This window comes from Tursiops truncatus, chromosome 6 (genome assembly GCF_011762595.2).
Source record: "Tursiops truncatus isolate mTurTru1 chromosome 6, mTurTru1.mat.Y, whole genome shotgun sequence".
NCBI classification, from domain to species: Eukaryota; Metazoa; Chordata; class Mammalia; order Artiodactyla; family Delphinidae; genus Tursiops; species Tursiops truncatus.
This window is the reverse complement of record NC_047039.1, coordinates 71,529,352-71,548,690: the sequence shown is the minus strand read 5'-3', so window position 1 is coordinate 71,548,690 and position 19,339 is coordinate 71,529,352. Positions and strand designations below refer to the sequence as shown.

Here is a 19,339-nt window from a genome sequence, read left to right as displayed (position 1 = left end):
TATTTCATATTCATTAATAAAATTCTGATTGTTCATAAATTATGAATAAGGTTACAAAATAATTAAAATCATTTATATTAACACTTTAAAAAATAATGTTTTCTGAGGGTATAAATGAAGTCCACAGAATAGTGAGCAAGATGAGGTTAAAACATAGCAATGACCTCCCTCGAGAGCTTGTTAATTGTGTTACACAGGAAGTGTTATCCTGGCACTTCACAATGGGCAATTTCTCAGCTCATGCACTAATCAGGAAGTGACTGTGACCAAAGGAGTTTAAAAGGCCCACCCTTTCCTGTACCACTGCAGAGAGAACTGGAGCAGGTCTTTGAAGAGAGATTAGACCAAGTCCAAAAGCCTAGATGTTCACTGTCATTTCTGGAGTCAAATATTCCAGGGGTCCTCAAGGATAGAGATTTCATAGAGGAAACCTCGGGCAAGTTGATAAGTATGTCACGTCTCACACAAACCGCAAAAACCACATAGAAGACCATTAGCTGAACCTAAACCCTGCAAGGAGAAAATGGACTAGGCCAGCAGTCCTCAAATTGGGGTACACAAAGATTTTCCAAGGGTTTTGCAGGCACAGATTTAGATGTTAAATTTTAGGCTTTCAACATCCATATATGCACTTTCCTAAAATTTCAGTAGCTGAAATTGAGTCTGAGTTCACAATAGCTTTTCTCTCAGTTGACAAAACAAAGGCATTTCTTCTCATTCATCCAAAAATCTTTCCTGGTATATAGAAATCTCAAGAGTGCCAACTAAAGGAGGAGGCTTGCTAAGGATGGATCAAGTCCCCATTACCTGGTAAGATGTCCTGTCTTATACATACTGCATCACTCTTAAGGGTGAAGCTTATTCTTGGAAAGTGGCTATGTTTGTCCTTGTTGGCACACTCAGAAGTCAGATATATGATAGAGTATGGTAGTAGTGATAAATTTATTTAAGTCCCTGACTATTGAGATTGCGTAACTCTGAGGGAAGGTCCCATAAGAGCAAAGCAAAGTGGTAGAAAATATTGAACACTGCAAACAGCTTTAAAAAATATCTAAATACAAATTCATTTCAACTACTCAGCATATTTATTCTTAGACATATATAGTTAGCTGAGAACAAAAAGCACCTTCTAACAGCCGAAACAGTATAGATTGGCATTATGGATTCTTTTAAATATAACTAGGATATTTCCCAGCACTATCCAGATTTTTAAGACACAGTGGGTAAAACCCATGGATGAAACTTCTGTGTGATTTCTTTAAAATTCTGATGTGTTATTTAATGGTAATTATTACTTTATCAAAAATATGTTTCAAAATGTTTATTTCAAATATAGTAAACTATTTTATCTCATGTAATATTTAGAATTTCCATTTCCTATTAACAAAAAAGAGGCTAGCCAGTTATCGAATTTTTAGCAGGATATGCTTTTTCATTAAATACATAAGTAAAGTTTGATTATAATGTCTAATGGATAAGTAGAGTTATTTCTGATTTTTTAAATGTCATTCTTATTACTCCTAAAAGCCAAGGGTCAAAATATATTTACTGAATTTCATGCCTTTTTAATCATACTTCTTGCTTCATAAAGAACACAATTTTAGCAACATTTTACATTTTCATGAGGTAGAAAATGAGTAATAGGACATTGATTTATTACCTTAAAACTTATTAGAGAATGGATGTATTAATTACATTAGCTCTATAATAGTTTAATAAAACTTATTAGAGAATGGATGTATTAATTACATTAGCTCTATAATAGTTTAATCCTGAATAATTTTAATAATATATTTTGCAAGATGTAGTCTATTATTCTGTATCTATTTAAAAAAAACATATTCCCTGAAATACATAATAATATGCTTACTGCAATTGAAAAATAGAATCAGACTTTTTCTGATGGAAAATAGATTTTATATGACTGATAGGTAGAAAATAAGCGTCAGCCTTCTTAACTAAGTTATATGGCAGAGAATTCTCATAACCTGAATAGCAAAATCTGTAGCTCCAGGGTTTTGATGAAAGTATATTTAAAGCTTGTGATTAGATAAAAGTATTTCATCAGAAAGTAATGCAACTGCAAAGTATACTAAGGTTCACAATATTATGCTCTTTCTCAATTCTTTCTGAAGTTAAACATGATGCCTTTAAATTGAAGAGTAACAAATATAATTAATAACAATTCTCTAAATTTGGATAAAGACTATATTTCCTGATATATAAAACGTAAATGACTCAAATGTCTAACTCATAAAGAAAATTTTGCAATTCAAGTGGCTTCCGATTTTTCACATTCCACAAAATCACAGAAGGATCCAATTAAATTGTACATCATATATATTATCTTTAAAGAACTTTTGATGATAGAGCATTGTGTTTATTTTGGTTTATAACCAGGAAGGAGTTTTAAAAAATCAAGTGACACAGATTTTTAAAAGAAAACATAATATTCATACCATATATGTGTGAACGTGGTTTCTCAGGGCTTACATTTACAGAAGTAAATAATGGATAAAGAATCAATGGTGACCCTATTTGATTTTGGCAATAAGCCATTTTCATCCATCGATACATGTACTAACTGAGAAAAAAAAATTTCTCTCATTGGAGGGCACTTATACTAAAATTCTACTTCCTATATTTTACTTACTAAAATTTATAAAATATAACTGTTGTTTAGATCAAATATTTACAAATAAGAATTGTAATGACAACTTATTCCAGAAATAATTTGATCACATGAAGACTTAAGGTCACAGGAAATTAAACCAATTTGAAATTTTTATATATACATTTTGTTTTACAGTTGTTTGATCCCATGATTAATGAAAGACTTTCAACATTACATTTATATAAAATTATCTCAAGGAAGTAGAGTGAAATTTTGAAAAACTCAAAGAGGAAATAAAGCAATGATTAAATTTTTCAATTGATAATATAAAGCTTGCTCATGTATTCTTTAAAAAGGATGATTGTAGTGTTGAATTGACTTAGAATCCATAAGATGAGAGCTAGGGCCATGGAAGGAGGTGTTAGTCTGGCCTGGGGAGAGAGAAACCATGGAGAAGGGGCAGCCACTGTCAGAGATCCTTCTAGAAGCACAGAAAAATGGGAGGAGGGACGCCCTAGCTTCTTTCTTCCTCCTGCTGCCTATTTTATTGGCTGAATCTAGCCCCGAACTAGCTGGTAAGGAAGCTTGAGAAATATAGTTTCAGGGGGAGGGCATCAAATAGATCAAGAGCCAACAAACAAATGACATTACACAAGTTAACGTTTGAAGACAACTGGTTGGAGCCGAAGCCCCCACTATGGAAGATTAAGAATTAGCTCCTTTTTATGAGCCACTCCATACACTTTCCATTTTCTCCTCGTCCCAATATAGTTATGTCATAATTATGATCATATCAATAGCCAACGTTAACATTACTATGTTTAACAAATGTTTTACATCTGAGCCATGCAGTATACTGAACACATTTTCCCCCCCTGTGTATCTAATATTAAAAACAAACCAAAAAAATCCAGATATACACAGTAGTATAGTAAACCTCTAGGTACCCAGTGCCCAGCCACAATAATCACAACCTCAGGGCCACTCTTATTTTATCAATGTTCCACTTCATATCACATTTTTTTTTGGTGGGGAGGGGGTAAATTCCAGACTAGTAATTGTCTTTTGTTAATTTTTTATTGTTTATCATTAATTCATCCTAAACTCTCCACCAGTTGTTCAAATCCCTTCTCAAGGCATTCAGATATACTGGTTATTCTACCAGTTTTAAAGAAGGCTTTCCTGGGACCTTCTCACCTGCTCCAATCTGGACAGGTTTCTCTCTCTCTCTGATATACGTCTGTTATTCTGGGATCTTTAACCTTTTTCTCCTCACCCTGCTCTCTGAATTTCAAGTCTTCCTTTTTTATGTATGTATGAATTTGATTTTCCAATTAATTTTGATAGTGTTCATATTTCAGACGCCTGATGAAAAAAGAGGTAGGTATGGTAAACTTTTTGAGACATTGTGTGTTTGAAAATGTCACTCTACCCTCATTCTCAACTAATAGAGTGATCATATATAGAATTTGGGGTTGGAAAATATTCTTCCTCCAATCTCTAAGGCATTCGTCCGTTGTCTCCGAGCTTCCAGTGTTGCTGTTGAGAAGTCCCAAAGCCATTTTGAGTCCTGATTATTTTCTCCCTTCTCCATGACTAGTTTTCTAATTTTCTTATTTTTTCTAATTTTCTAGTTCTTTGTCCTTTTGCTCTACTCCAAGGGAAATTTCCTTAATTTTATCTTTAAACACCTCTATTTAATTTTTAATTTCTGCTATCATATTTTAAATTTCTAATAGTCCTTTTTTGGTCCTCTGGTCTTTTTTTTTTAAGTATTCTGTTCTTGTTCCATGAGTCCAAATCTTTTCTTACCCTGAGCATATTAATGATATCTTCTTTCTTTCTTTCTTTGGCCACGTCGTGTGGCTTGCGTGATCTTAGTTCCCCCACCAGGGATTGAACCTGGGCCCCTTGCAGTGAAAGCACCAAGTCCTAACCTCTGGACTGCCAGGGAATTCTCTGATACCTTATTTTTTTTTAAATTAGTTAACTAATTTTTGGCTGCATTGGGTCTTCGTTGCTGCACACAGGCTTTCTCTAGTTGCAGTGAGTGGGGCTACTCTTCGTTGCAGTGCACGGGCTTCTCACTGCCGTGGCTTCTCTTGTTGCAGAGCATGGGCTCTAGGTGAGCAGGCTTCAGTAGCTGTGGCTCACGGGCTTCAGCAGTTGTGGTTCACAGGCTCTAGAGTGCAGACTCAGTAGTTGTGGCACATGGGCTTAGTTGTTCCATGGTATGTGGGATCTTCCCAGACCAGGGCTCGAACCCGTGTCCCCTGCATTGGCAAGCGTGTTTTTAACCACTGTGCCACCAGGGAAATCCTGATACCTTATTTAAAAAATTTTTTTTCCTCCCTGTAGTTTGTTTTCTCTAAAAAATTTGGTTTTTGTTTTCCTTTGTGTTTATTTTGGTATATCATTAATTTTAGACCCATGTTCTCTAATACAGTAGCCACTAGATATATGGACTATTGAGTAATTGAAACGTGGCTAGTTCAAACTGAGATGTACTGTAAGTGTAACACACACTCTGGATTTTGAGAAATTAGAATGAAAGAAAGGATGTAAAATATGTCATTAATATTTCTACATTTCTTACATGTTGAAATGATAATATTAGGGATAAATAAAATATATCATGAAAATTTTTACTAATTTAAATGTGGCTACTAGAGAATTTCAAAGTATATATGTGGCTTGTATTTCTAATGGGCAGTCCTGAGTTACACCCTTTCTCAGATGTCTGGCGAATTTTGGTTTTGTGCACGTATGTGGTATGCAGACATACTTATTATAACAGGTTTATTGAGATGTAATTCACATGCCATAAGTGTGCCCTTTTAAAGGGTACAATTCAGTAGTTTTTAGTATATTCACAGAGTTGTACAATCATCATCACTATCAAATAACAGAACATTTATATCACCCCAGGAAGAAACCCTGTACCCATTACCACTCACTCCCTATTCCCACCTCCCTCCAGTCCCTGGAAACCTCTATCTATTTTGTTTCTATGGATTTATCTATTCAGGACATTTCACATAAGTGGAATTATACATTATATGGCCTTTTGTGACTGGCTTCTCTCACTTTGTATAATGTTTTCAAGGTTCATCCAAATTGGCATGTATCAGTACTTTATTCCTGTTTATTCCTGAATACTATTATATTGTATGGATATACCACATTTTATTTATCCATTCATCCATTGATGGATATTCGGGTTATTTCTCCTTTTTGCCTTTTGTAAATAATGTTGCTATGAACATCCATTGCTATGAACCCATGTCCTCACAAATACTTTTATTTGTATTTGTGAGGACATGTGTTTTCATTTCTCTTGGGCAGAGACCTAGGAGTGCTCATATTTTCACAATGAGGCACTATAAACCTGGCTGGACTCTCTGAGCATGGATGTGAGGTTAGTACAGTGTGACCCTCCCTGTATGGAAATGAGGTTTCATTTCCTTTGGGTTGGAAAGATTTCACAGAAAAGCTCTCCAGTGCCTCACTAGTATCCTGCAGGGACCTTCTCTCTGACAGTGTTCTGGAAATTAACTGAGAGAAGAGGGTTTGGTTTTTCAACATAATATTCAGTTATTCCTCCTGTTTCCATATTACACTTTCACCCTTGACTATCTCTGACATCCTCCAATTAGAAACTCTCTGGTTTCTGTTCACTAGGAAGAAGGTAGGAGAGTGGTAGTACTTGACTGTACAGAGTGGAGGAAGGGATCAGGACCTCACCCTTCTTAACCAGGCTTTTCTCTGGATTTAATGCCACCAATAAGGCCTAGTTCCAGAGATACTTGCAGTGATTAGTTCTAGAGCCTTTGGTAGATTCTGTGGAATAAATCCGTTTTCTTCTTGGCTTCCCCACTGCCAGTTTAGGATTTAGCTTTCTTAGCTTTCCTTATCGCTTCCCAGATTCCAACGTTTTGTGACTGTGGTCTTCTCGCCCACATTGTTTTGTTCTTGTGGGTGTATGCCTTAAAAAATCTCTTCTGTGCAACTGTAGAGGGCTTTAGAAGGGACTGAAATTAAATGCATGTACTCGATCAGTCATCTTTACCCAAAGCCTCTGTTCCATGCATTTCTCATGTATTGTTTCAAATGCTTCCTCAGATCTTTCCTCAAATTGGCAAACCAAAGCATCCTTCAAGACTCTTGTACCCTATTGGGGTACCTGTAATTTTGGAAGATATAATTATTTGTAGTTATTTGATTCCCCCACTAAATTAAAAGCTGTTTGAAAGCAGGAATTGGAGACTTCCCTGGTGGTCCAGTGGTTAAGAATCTGCCTTCCAATGCAGGGGACGTGGGTTCAATCCCTGGTCACGGAACTAAGATCCCACATGCCGCGGGGTAACCAGGCCTGTGTGCTGCAACTACTGAGCCTGCACACCACAACTAGAGAGCCTGCATGCCGCAACTACAGAGCCTATGCGCTCTGGAGCCTGCGCGCCACAACTAGAGAGAAGCCCGCACGCTCCAACGAAGACCTGATGCAGCCAAAAATGAAGGGAGGGAGGGAGGGACTGACTTTTTTCTTTGTCTCTCCTGATGCTTAGCACAGTGCCTGGCTCTCTCAGAGCCCTCAGTAAATGCTTGTTGAATTTGATTAGCATGTAGAGGACTGAACAATGGTGGCATGGGCAGATGAGGGCTTTAGGAGGAAAGGAAGACCCAGATGCCCAAATTACTCACTTTTCATGCAAGGTTTTCCTCCATCTACTCTCTGCTTTTGCTCGTAAAGAAGCTTGTCTATTTAGGGATTTTCAACTTTGGAATTTTATGGATGCAAGCCAGGGACAAATTATATCTACCCTGTCCACCACCAACAGATGGTATCAGTGGTCCCATGTACATTGTTCCTTTGGATGTGTAGACAAGTGGACTTAGGGGCAGTTTAGGAAGTCCCCAGGTTTAGGAACTTCCAGAACCTAACCTGCTCATGAGCTTGCGGAGTTTCTATAACATGCTATCTATCTTCCTTGATGTCATGGTTATTCTAAAGAAATTATCTCTTAAATGACTGCCTTTCCCCTGCCCTCTGCTATCTTCTGATATCATTCCCCTCAGGCCTTCAGGCCAGGTTGACTTGCAATCAGCTTTCAAGTGAGCAAGGGAATAGAGATGGTTCCGTCTGAGAAGGTGGCTGCCTCAGTCTCCAGATCCCTCCCTGATGCTGCTGTTGCTGTTCTTACTCTGCTGCCACCCTTGTGTGTGCATTTTCTTGCCTTTTTTGATACGTTCTCTGTGCAACCACATGAGTTGGCTTTGGACCTCCAATCTGCTTTGCACTTGGGCCATATATTCTCTTGGCTTTCCAAGATTTTCACTTACAGTGGTCTGGCCCTTCAGTTTCATGTTTGACTTCTAATATCCTCAATGGCCTAGTGGAGTAAGCACTGAGTTCCCTTTTTGTCTGGCTTCTCAGCACTGGCTACCCCACTCCAGATCCAGCCTTCCTCGTCTCTGCTATCAAAACCATTTCCTGTACTGTGCATTCTCAATTCACCCAGTCACAAATTGGCAAATGGGAATGACCCAGGACTAAATGCTGTGACACTTCCTTGGGACTTAGGAAAAAACTTGGACTAGAGTTCAGACATAGACAGTTATGTTGGACGCCTTGGAAAAGGTGACTGGGGGGCAGATTACAGGGTGCACCAGACTCAACAATAGGGCGTGAGCTGAGGAGGGCACTGGTTCAAGGACTGGAGTGATGTTATATCTGAACCACCCTGAGGCACCCTAAGTGTTTAGGGTAAGAGAAGGATGCAAAATAAAACAACTAGAGGGCTTCCCTGGTGGCACAGTGGTTGAGAATCTGCCTGCTAATGCAGGGGACACGGGTTCGAGCCCTGGTCCGGGAAGATCCCATATGCCGCAGAGCAACTAGGCCACAACTACTGAGCCTGCGCGTCTGCAGCCTGTGCTCCGCAACAAGAGAAGCCGCGATAGTGAGAGGCCCACGCACCGCGATGAAGAGTGGCCCCAGCTTGCCACAACTAGAGAAAGCCCTCGCACAGAAACGAAGACCCAACACAGCCAAAAATAAATAAATAAACAAATTAATTAATTAATTAAAAACAACTAGGTCTCAACATTAGGATGCTCGCGTGACTGTACTAAAAGACCCCCTTCTCTTACTTTCCAAACAGCGAGACGTAAGGCAGTAAACTTTCCCCCATCAGCAGGAGATGTGGGGAGCAGAGGTGAAAAGCCAGTCAGGGCCACTACATGAGTGGTCTGAGAGTATGGGCAGCATAGAGAATCATGGCAGGTGACATTCAGTGATGGAGAGTCATAGCCAGGCAGTTACCGAGCTCCAGGTGGCAGCAGCAGTGACGGTATAGGATACAAGGGCACAAGAATAAAGGTTAGGTCAGTGGTTCCTCGTAAGTAGCCCCAGGGGAATATAGGAAGCACTCTAGGCCAAGTGATTAGAAAACAGATCAGAGGGATGGCAAGGGTTCGGCTGGAATGTAAGGACAGCAGAGGAACAGGGAAAATTACACGTGAACCCATAACCCCCCTATTTTGGGCCTCTCAGCAAAACGTAATAAAGGGAAAAGGGGGTTCTCTTAGCGCTTGCCCCTTAGAAAGTAAGAGGTTATATAATCCAGGAGGACCTAAGGATAAAATGTTACTGTGGTCATAACCTTTGGTTCATAAACTGATAAGACCTGGGGTTATATGCACATTATCTCGGAAACTACACTGCCGAGTGCCAAATGGTCCAAGCGAAATTTAATATTTATGACTCATTGTGGAGCTCGTAATCACTTGCCGACTGACTTTCCTATTTATTACAATTGTACATAGCCATTTCCTTCCGATGTGAAAACACACACACACATAAACACACATACACAGAAATGCCTTATTAAAAAGATTGGAGGGCAATAGGGTAGAAGAGTGTTAAAAAATTGAAAATGACAATTACAATTTCCCCACGAGTGGCCCACATTTTAAAGTGTGCTGTCTATCTGCAGTGCTGTTCTCACCTCTGTTGTTCATTGTTCGTGTCCCTTTGGCACATTAAGTTATTGGAAAAGATAACAGTCTTGCATTTATCTTGCAACTTATTTGTAGAGATGCAAAATACTTGTCCGTGGTTGTGTAGTCTTCAGTTCCTATATGAATGCATTTTCCAAGACGTCTATGTGGGAATCACAACGTCCCAGTTTTTTTGTTGAATTGATAAATCCAAAACCACCAGCCCATTTGGATATAGTCTTCATAGCCCACAGACACTTGCTGTCAGTACAATTTGGAGCCGGGAGTTGGGAGGACGACGAGGTTTCACAAATCAGAGAAAGAGTCGGTTCAGACTACGGGCAAGGGAGGGTTGAGATGTTAACAAAAGCAACAAGCAGAGGAGGAAGTTAGGAGGATATCAAGTCAAGGAGATCACCTTCCAGAGGAGCAAGACTAGATCCAGGGTGAGGTGCAGAGTTTGGATACTTAGAGAAGAGTCAGGGCACTGAGTCAGATGAAGATGCTGGTGATATCTGAGCAAGGCTTACCACTTACCAGATGTGTTACCTTAGGCTAGGCACTTAATCCCTCTGTATCCCAACTTCCTGAATTTTTAAAATGGGGATAATAGTAACCACCTAAAGTTGATAAAGATTAAGGGAATTGGTATTTGTAAAATTATTTTAAAGTGGCTTCAAATTAGTCTTCAAAGAATGATAAGAGAGCTGAGCATTGGGTTTCAATAAATGAACCATACTTCAGCTTCACCAGACTATGTCTGGGTCTGTATCTCCCATGTGCAGCAGAGGGTCTGGAGCACGCTATAGGTGCTCAGCAAACACTTCATGAATTGCCTTGATTTCACATGATGGCCTGTAAGCTGTAAGCCAGACACTTGCTTGACACAGCCCAGTCTGGCAGGTACTTTGAGATGCTGGGTCTCCGGCAGCGTGTTGCTCATCCTGGACTCAGCCTTTGCCTTTGGGCCAGTGCTACTACAGACTGGCATCCGAGTGAATGGGACTTTCTCTTGGGCACTGGCCGCTTTCCTGTCACAGGGGGCTCACCAAGTAACCATCAGTTTAGGGATGTTCTATGCTGAGTCTGTTTTCTTAATATCAACCATAATAACATACTAGTATGTTATTATTAGCGACCCAACATCTTTTTAAGTTGGCAAATCTGTGCTTTAAATATGGTAACAGTCTCTGTCTCCATAGTGATTGAAGAAACTGTCAAAATGTTCAATATCCTCTTTAGTAATCTCAGCTGGGCATAATAAATAAATCATTCCATATCAATCAAAATCTACTGAGGGCCCCCAGCTGGCCAACAGTGTGCACAGGTGTGCAAAGGTAAGATTTTAGGCTTCATGCCTCTAGCTCCTGGCATCACGCCTGGCACTTAATAAGGCACTGAAAAAATGCTTGTGGGAAGAACTGACTAGCTTTTAGGAAGTGATGTAGGGCTCAGGAAATGCAGTCCTGAAATACATGTAATCATTAAACACGTCATTTATTGAGTTCCTACTAGGTGCCAGGCAGTCTTCTAGGATCTGGGGATAAAGTGAGGAACAAAACAGACTACCTGTGTGGGGCTTACATTTCATAGATGATACAAATAGAACCAAAAATTTTAAATAAAGATAAGTACTATGATTAAAATACCACAATGTAATGGGAAAGGTATGAGATTAGTCATCACTCAAGATACTCTGAGGCAGTGATTCTTAAGCTGAGACTTGAAATGACCAGAAGGTTTCAGATATGCAACCACCTAAACTGGGGGTCAGCTTGGAGTGTTAGCAGAAAAGAAAGAAGGCTGCTGTCTAGCAAGTGAGGGCAAGTGGAGGAGGTCAGAGGGGGAGGCAGGGGTCTGAGAGAACAGGGCTTTGTAAGTGGTTTGGATTTTATTTTACATGCCATGGGACACTTTTCGGGAGATGGGTTTGTGTAGGGAAGTGAATTTCTTGCTGAGGCCAATCTAGCAGCTCAGGAGAGAGTGGCTCGCAGTGGGGTGACTGTGGAGTTGGGAAGACCAGTTAGGAGGCTATGGCAGTGGTCCTCGTCAGAGAAAATAATGGCTTGGACTCGGATAGTAGCAGTGGGCTTAGAGAGAAGTAGATGAATTAAAGCGACGTTTTGGAGTTAGAGCCAATAAGACTTGATAATGTGTTGGATGTTGGAGGTGAAAAAAAGGGAGGAATAAGGAAGTCTCCTGGATTTTTAGCTTAAGCAATTAGATGGTTTGTGATGCCATATACTGAGATGAAGAGAACTAGGGGAAGAATGGGTTTGGAAGGGTTAGAAATCAATGATTCTGTTTGGGGCATATTAAGTTCAAGATCTAATTACTTTTTTCACAGTTTTTAATTTTTATCTCAGTGAGCTACGTGGCAATTCACTGGAGTAGGCTTATCTATTAAATTTTTAGTGGAAAAAAGCAATTATTGGAGAGACTGAAAGAAATGGCTTAGATCTCAAAGAGCACAGATAGGAGGCTGCAGGGACCCTTCCATTCCAATGAGCCCTGGGGCTCCCATACGAGAAGTTGAAAAGCAACTCACAGAATTCTTTCTAGCTTATTGTGGTTTTCTCAGAACCATTCTCTTCAGGAAAAAAAAACAAGAAAAAAAAAAAAAACACAAGAAATGTGCTTACACCATATTGCACATTCTTTTCCTGGAAAAATCAATCAAAGCTGTGTTTATCGCCCTGGCTTGCTGTATATGGAAATGAGAATTCTCAGGTACTATGAATGATGTCTATCTGCATCAGTACACATGGCGCCCTGAACCTTAACACGTCTCTTTAGAATTAGTTCAGTAATAGTTCCCACACTTCTCAAGATGGGAAAATTTCTTAATCTTTGTATAAATATTCTTTCTAAGTGAAGGATATTCTTTTTTTCTACCTCATATGGATTTTTTTTTCTTGGAGGGCATATTCCTACCAGGAGCTCTCAAACTTCCAAATACTGAAGTATGGCGTTTCAACTGCAAAGTTGCTTATTGGGCAGAAGGATGATATGCCCAGTAGAGAGACAGGGTTTGTAAATTAATGAATAGTAAATAATTACATTTGTCTTTAGTGTGTTCACAAAGTTGTACAACCGTTACCGCCATCTAATCTAGCATGCTTTCATCACCCCAAAAAGAAAATGATTCACAGTCCCTCCTCATTTCCCCCAAATTGCCCCTCTCCTGACCCCTTAGCCTACTTTTTGTCTCCATGAATTGCTTACTTTGGACATTTCATATAAATGGAATCATACAATATGTGACCTTTTGTGTCTGGCTTTTTTGACTTAGCATCAGGTATTAAAAGTAGTAGTATGTATGTAAAGTAGTATGTATGTAAAGTAGTATGTACTTTACTATGTAAAGTAGTATCTCATGGTTTCGATTTGCATTTCCCTAATAACTAATAATATTGTGCATTTTTCTTGTGCTTTTTGGCCATCTGTATACCTTCTTTGGAACAATGTCTATTCAGTTCCTTTGCCCACTTTTCAATTGGATTGATTGTCTTTTTATCATGGAGGGACAGATATTCTTTATGTATTCTGGATCCTAATCCCTTATCACATATATGATTTGCAAAATTTTTTTCCAGTTCCACGGGTTGTGTTTTCACTTCCTTGATGGTGTCTTTTGAGGCACAAAATTTTTTAACTTTGATGAAATCCAATTTATTTTTTCCTTCTGTTGCTTGTACTTTCAGTGTCATGTCTAAGAAACCACTGCTTAACCCAAAGCCATGAAGATTTATGGCTTTTTCCCCTAACAGCTTTGTAGTTTGGGCTTTACATTTAGTTCTCCAATCCATTTTGAATAAGTTTTTGTGCATGGTGTGAGGTTGGGATCCACTTCAAATTTTTATATGTGGATATCCAGTTTTCAGAGCACCATTTGTTAAAAAGACTGTCCTTTCTCCATTGAATAGTCATGACACTTTTATAAAAATACTCTTTGATCATATATGTGAGGGTTTATTTCTGGGCTCTCTACTCTATTTCATTGGTCTATATGTGTGTCTTCATTCCAGTACCATACTGTTTTGATTACTGTAGCTTTGTAGTAAGTTTTGAAATCAGGAAGCATCCAGTTTTGTTCCTTTTCATGATTGTTTCAGCTCTTTGGGGTCTCTTCAGATTCCACATGAATTTTAAGATGAGTTTTTCTATTTCTGCAAAAAAGTCACTGGAATTTTGACAGAGATTGCATTGAATCTGTAGATCAATTTGGGGGACAATTGCCATTTTAAGATTATTAAGTCTTCCAATCCATGAACACAGGATGTCTTTCAACTTATGGAGAACTTTTAAATTTCTTTCAGTGATGTTTTGTAGACTTCAGTACACAAGTCTTGCACTTGTTAAAATTATTCCTATCTTATTCTTTTTGATGCTTTCATAAATAAAATTGTTTTCTTAACTTCATTTTCAAATTGTTCATCGCTGGTGTACAGAAAAACAATTAGCTGTTGCATATTGATCTTGCCACACTATTAATTTTAATAGCTTTTTGGAGTTCCTTAGTATTTTCTATACAGGATCATGTCATTTGCAAATAGAGATAGTGTTACTTTTTTCCCTTCCAATTTTGATACCTTTTCTTTCTTTTTCTTGCCTGATTCCACTGGCTAGGACCGCCAATAAAATGATGAATAGAAGTGACAAGATTGTACATCCTGTGCTGTTCTGGATCTTAGAGGAAAAAGTTTCAGTATTTCACCATCAAGTATAGTGCTGGCTCTGAGTTTTTTAGATGGCTTTTATCAGTTTGAAAAATTCCTTTCTATTCCTAATTTGTTGAGTGTTGTTATCATGAAAGGTTGTTGGATCTTGTCAAATGTCTTTTTCTGCATCAATTGAGATAATCATGTGGTTTTTGTTCCTTATTCCATTAATATGGTGCATTACATCGATTGATTTTTGTAAGTTAAACCAATCTTTCATTCCTGAAATAAATCCCATTTGGTCCTGGTGTATAATCCTTTTTAAATGTTGCTGGATTTAGTTCACATGTGTTTTTCTGAGGAGATTTATGTCTATATTTGCAAGGGATATCGATCTGTACTTTTCCTTTCTTGTGATTTCTTTGGTTTGGGTGCCAGAGCAACCGTGGCCTTATAGAATGAGTTGGGAAATATTTCCTCCTTGTATTATTTTCTTAACATGTCTGGCTTATTTCATATAGGATAATATTTTTGTGATTCATCTATATTGTGGCATGTATCAGAACTTGATTCCTTTTAAAGGTTGAATAATGCTTCTCTGGTTGTATATATCACATTTTGTTTATTCATTCATCTGTTGATTGAGACATGGGTTATTTCTACCTTTTAGCTACTGTAAACAACACTGTAATAAATATTGGCATACAAGGATTTGTTTGAATCCTTGCCTTCAATTCCTATGAGTCTATACATAGGATTAGAAAATCTCAGTCATATGATAATTCTGTGTTTAGTTATTTTAGGAACTGAGAGTTCATTCTTTTTAAACATTTCATAAAATTCATGAGTGAAGCCATACGGGACTGAACTCTTCTTTGTAGAAAAAAAATTTCAGCTTTATTGAGGCATAATTGACAAATACAATTGTAAGATATTTAAATTGTACATTGTGGTGATTTGATATATGTATACATTGAGGAAGGATTTCCACCATCTAGTTGGTTAACACACCCATCACCTCACTTTTTTTTTTAATGAGAACATTTACATTCTACTCTCTTACCAAGTTTCAATCTTATAATATAGTGTTATCAGCTATAGCCACGTTTCATATTAGATCCTCAGAATTTATTCACTTTATAACTGTAAATTGTACTCTTTTTACCAGCTTCTCCCTATTTCCCCAGCTCCTCCATCCCAAGCACTTTTCCATTCTCTGTTCTGATGTGTTTGAATTTGTTTTTTTTTTTTTTAGATTCCACATATAAGTGATGTTATGTAGTATTTGTCTTTCTTTGACTGGCTTATTTCACTTAGCATAATGCCCTGAAGGTCCATCCAATGTCACAAATGGCAGGATTTCCTTATTTCTCATAGCTGAATAATATTCCACATTGTATGTGTATACACATATATCAGATTTTCTTTATTCATCCACTGATGGACTCTTAGGTTGTTTCCATGTTGTGGCTATCGTGAATAATGCTTCAATGAACATGGGGGAGCATATATCTTTTTGAGTTAATGTTTTCATTTCCTTTGGATAAATACCTAGAAGTGGAATTGCTCAATTATAGGGTAGTTCTATTTTAAGTTTTTGAGGAACTGCCACACTGTTTTCCATAGTGTCTGTATCAATTTACCACCAACAGTGCTCAAAGGTTTCCTTTTTTCCACATCCTTGCCAACACTTATCTTTTGTCTTTTTGATGACAGCCATTCTAACAGGTAAGGTGATAACTCACTGTGGTTTTCATTTGCAGTTCCCTGATGATTAGTAATGTTGAAAACCTTTCTATATACCTGTTGGCCATTTGTATGTCTTCTCTGGAAAAATATCTATTTAGTTTCCTCTGCCCATTTTTTATCTAGATTGTTTGGTTTTTTGCTTTTGAGTTATATGAGTTCTTTATATATTTTGGATGTTAATCCCTTATCAGATATATGATTTGCAAATATTTTCTCCCATTCTGTAGGTTGTAGGAAAGTTTTGGATTACCAACCAATTTACAACCTGAATTGTACAAAAAGACTGACTCTCCCATGAGGAAGAATGAACTCCTCCTGCCTGACTGCCTTGAGCTGGAACACTGGTCCTTTCCTGCCTTTGGCCTCACACTGAAACATCAGCTATTTCTGGGTCTTGAACCTGCTGGAATTTGGACTCGAAGAATACCATTACTTTTCCTGGTTCTCAAGCCTTCAGACTTGAACTGACACTATATCACTGGCTCTCCTGGGTCTCTAGCTTGTGACTACACATCTTGGGACTTGTCAGACTCCCTGAATGAGCCAATTCCTTATAATAAATCTCTCTCTCTCTCTCCACACTCACTAGTATTGTCTTATAATCATTTTTATTTCTGTAAAGGCTGTAGGGATGTCCCGTTTTCCATTCCTAGTTTTAGTAATGTGAATTTTTTTTTTGCTTGATAAGACTAAAGGTTTGTTAATTTTGTTTATATTTTTGAAGACAAACTTCTGCTTTGTTAATATTCTCTACTGTTTTTCTATTCTGTTTCATGTATTTCCACTCTAATCTTTATTATTTCCTTCCTTCTGGTTAATTCGTGTTTAGAATGTTCTTTTGTTTCTTAAGGTAGAATGTTAAGTTACTGATTAGATATCTTTTAAAAACATATAGGTGTTTAGAGGTATAAATTTCTCTCTAAACACTATTTTAGCAGTATCCTATAAGGTTTGTTGAGTTTTAGTTTTAGTTCAATGTATTTTGTAATTCCCCTTGTGATTTCTTTGACGTATTATTTAGGAGTGCGTTGTTTAATATCTATATATTTGCAAATGTGCCAAATATTCTTCTATTTTTGATTTCTAATTTTATTCTGTTGTGGTTGGAGAACAAACTTTCTATGATATCAATCCTTTTAAATTTAGTAAGACTTATCTTATGGCCCAGCATATGGACTAGCCTTGAGAATGCCTTAATTTGGCTATCTTTGGTAGAAATGAGGGTGATTTTTAGAGAAAAACTATCTTTCAGTAATATAGTTTTGTGGATATTAAGTTCTAGTGCTGTTAATTGTCTTTGAGATATTACTATTTACTAAGACTCATTCTTCGATGGCTCCTTGTTGCTATGTTACATTATTGCAAAAGTTTAATTGAATTATTAAAAGGACATTCTAAGCTTGTTTCTGAAGTTTATCACAGCATTCTATCTTTAGATGAAGATCAGATGTCCCATGACCTACAACCAGGTCATAATCATGTATGCTGAAAAAGACACCATTCAAAGCACTCTCTCCAACATAGATGGAAGGGCCCTTATCAGGTACTCTTAACTAGCTCATGCCCAGCAAAACTGAAGGGAATTGACTCTCAGATTTATATTTCCCACCTAAAAAGGACCCCTGCGCCAGACTGATCTATAGGGAGGACTGCTGACCTCAAACTCACTTTAAAACAATGCTCAGAGAAGAAACAACACCCACATCAGGACAAGATGACAACACCAGAAATAGATAGCTATCCCAAGATTCTGGACCTGACCTGAATGATTATTTATGTTTTCTTGACTTCTTAGACTTTTGCATATAAGCCAATGTTTTTCTATCATAGGCATGATCCTACACATACAGGTTTTTTAAATTAACCTAATTTCTGGATTTGTGGTCAATTACCTACGTCCAGTACTTCTGGTTTACCTTGGTGGACTTCTTTTCTCCAAGCCTCTGATTGGATGACACTTAGAAAAATTATTTTAGAAGAAGGGAGTTATAGTTCTGTTCGGGCCACTATTGATATTACTAGGTGGTATTCCCTCATTTGGCCTATCAATAATATTTGCTCTGACCTTGACCATAAAGATCAATTTTCTTTAAAAGTTACTCAAGCTTGGTCAGAGCAATGAGCTAAGTTTTGGTAAAACAAACAAACAAACATAACTTCCCAATTATCAGGAGGGGTTCTCCCTCAATTATGGGATGGATTTATATAGATAACACCAAGCTCTGGTCATTTAAGTTTAAAGGCCCCCTTATGTTGGGAACAATTAAGTAGTTCTAGAGAATATAATGCATTTAGGGAATCTTTCTTTTTTTTTTTTGCGGTACGTGGGCCTCTCACTGCTGTGGCCTCTCCCGTTGCAGAGCACAGGCTCCGGACGCACAGGCTCAGTGGCCATGGCTCACGGGCCCAGCCGCTCTGCGGCATGTGGTATCCTCCCAGACCGGGGCATGAACCCATGTCCCCTGCATTGACAGGCGGACTCTCAACCACTGCGCCACCAGGGAAGCATTTAACGACCCACATGAAAAATCAGATTTCTGCCTTAAGTGATCATCTTCCTAGACTTAGTGATCTTTTAAGGACCTGGTTTGGTTCTGAAGTTCTTGACTTAAATTCTTACTTATGACCTTATTAATGTTACTAGTTATATTACTTGTATTCTGCCTATTTTGTGAGATTGTTGTTTCTTGTATTACTCAATGTGTAACTAACCATCTGACAAAACTGATGACTAAGTGACTTGAAATGATTCACTAAATATATAGTTCTATATAAGATCAAAATGACTATAATAGTACAACTCTAGATATGGGAAGAAGCAACAAGGGAGAATCATGTCCTAGACCGTAACAGACTAGTAAGAGTAGTAGGGGTCCAGAGACTTTAATGGCTACCATTAGAAGAAAGCAGTCCAGTCATAGCACATACATACATGCATACAAAAGCACTAAAGGCATTAACTTGAGATTTCTATTCTTTGTGACTAGCAGTCATCTTTTATTCAAGATGTACGCTTGGCACCACGTATTCTCTGGCTAAAAATCATATACATACTGGCTTCTCCCCTACCTCTGGGGAGCAGTTCCCTCAGAGCTACTGAGAGGCTCTCCAGGCTATAGTCCTCAGCAAGGTCCCTGAATAAAACCTAAACTCACAACTCTCATATTGTGCATTTTTTAAGTTGACAGTTTGTCTGTGTCAAAATTTGTTGACAATGGATGTTTTTAACAATATAGTGCGGCAATTCTGGAAATTAGATTCTCCTGCTTCCCCAGAGTTTGTTGTCAGTTATTGCTGCTGTTGCTGTTTGTTG

General features: G+C 38.0%; 1 long non-coding RNA gene across 1 annotated transcript; it reads left to right on the top strand.

The window, feature by feature from the left end:
• The first annotated feature begins 309 nt into the window (after positions 1-309).
• Positions 310-17,412, top strand: LOC141278889 (uncharacterized). The gene is made up of 3 exons (XR_012332288.1): positions 310-448; positions 747-810; positions 16,254-17,412. It is a non-coding gene; the product is annotated as an uncharacterized lncRNA (long non-coding RNA).
• The last annotated feature ends 1,927 nt before the right edge of the window (positions 17,413-19,339 follow it).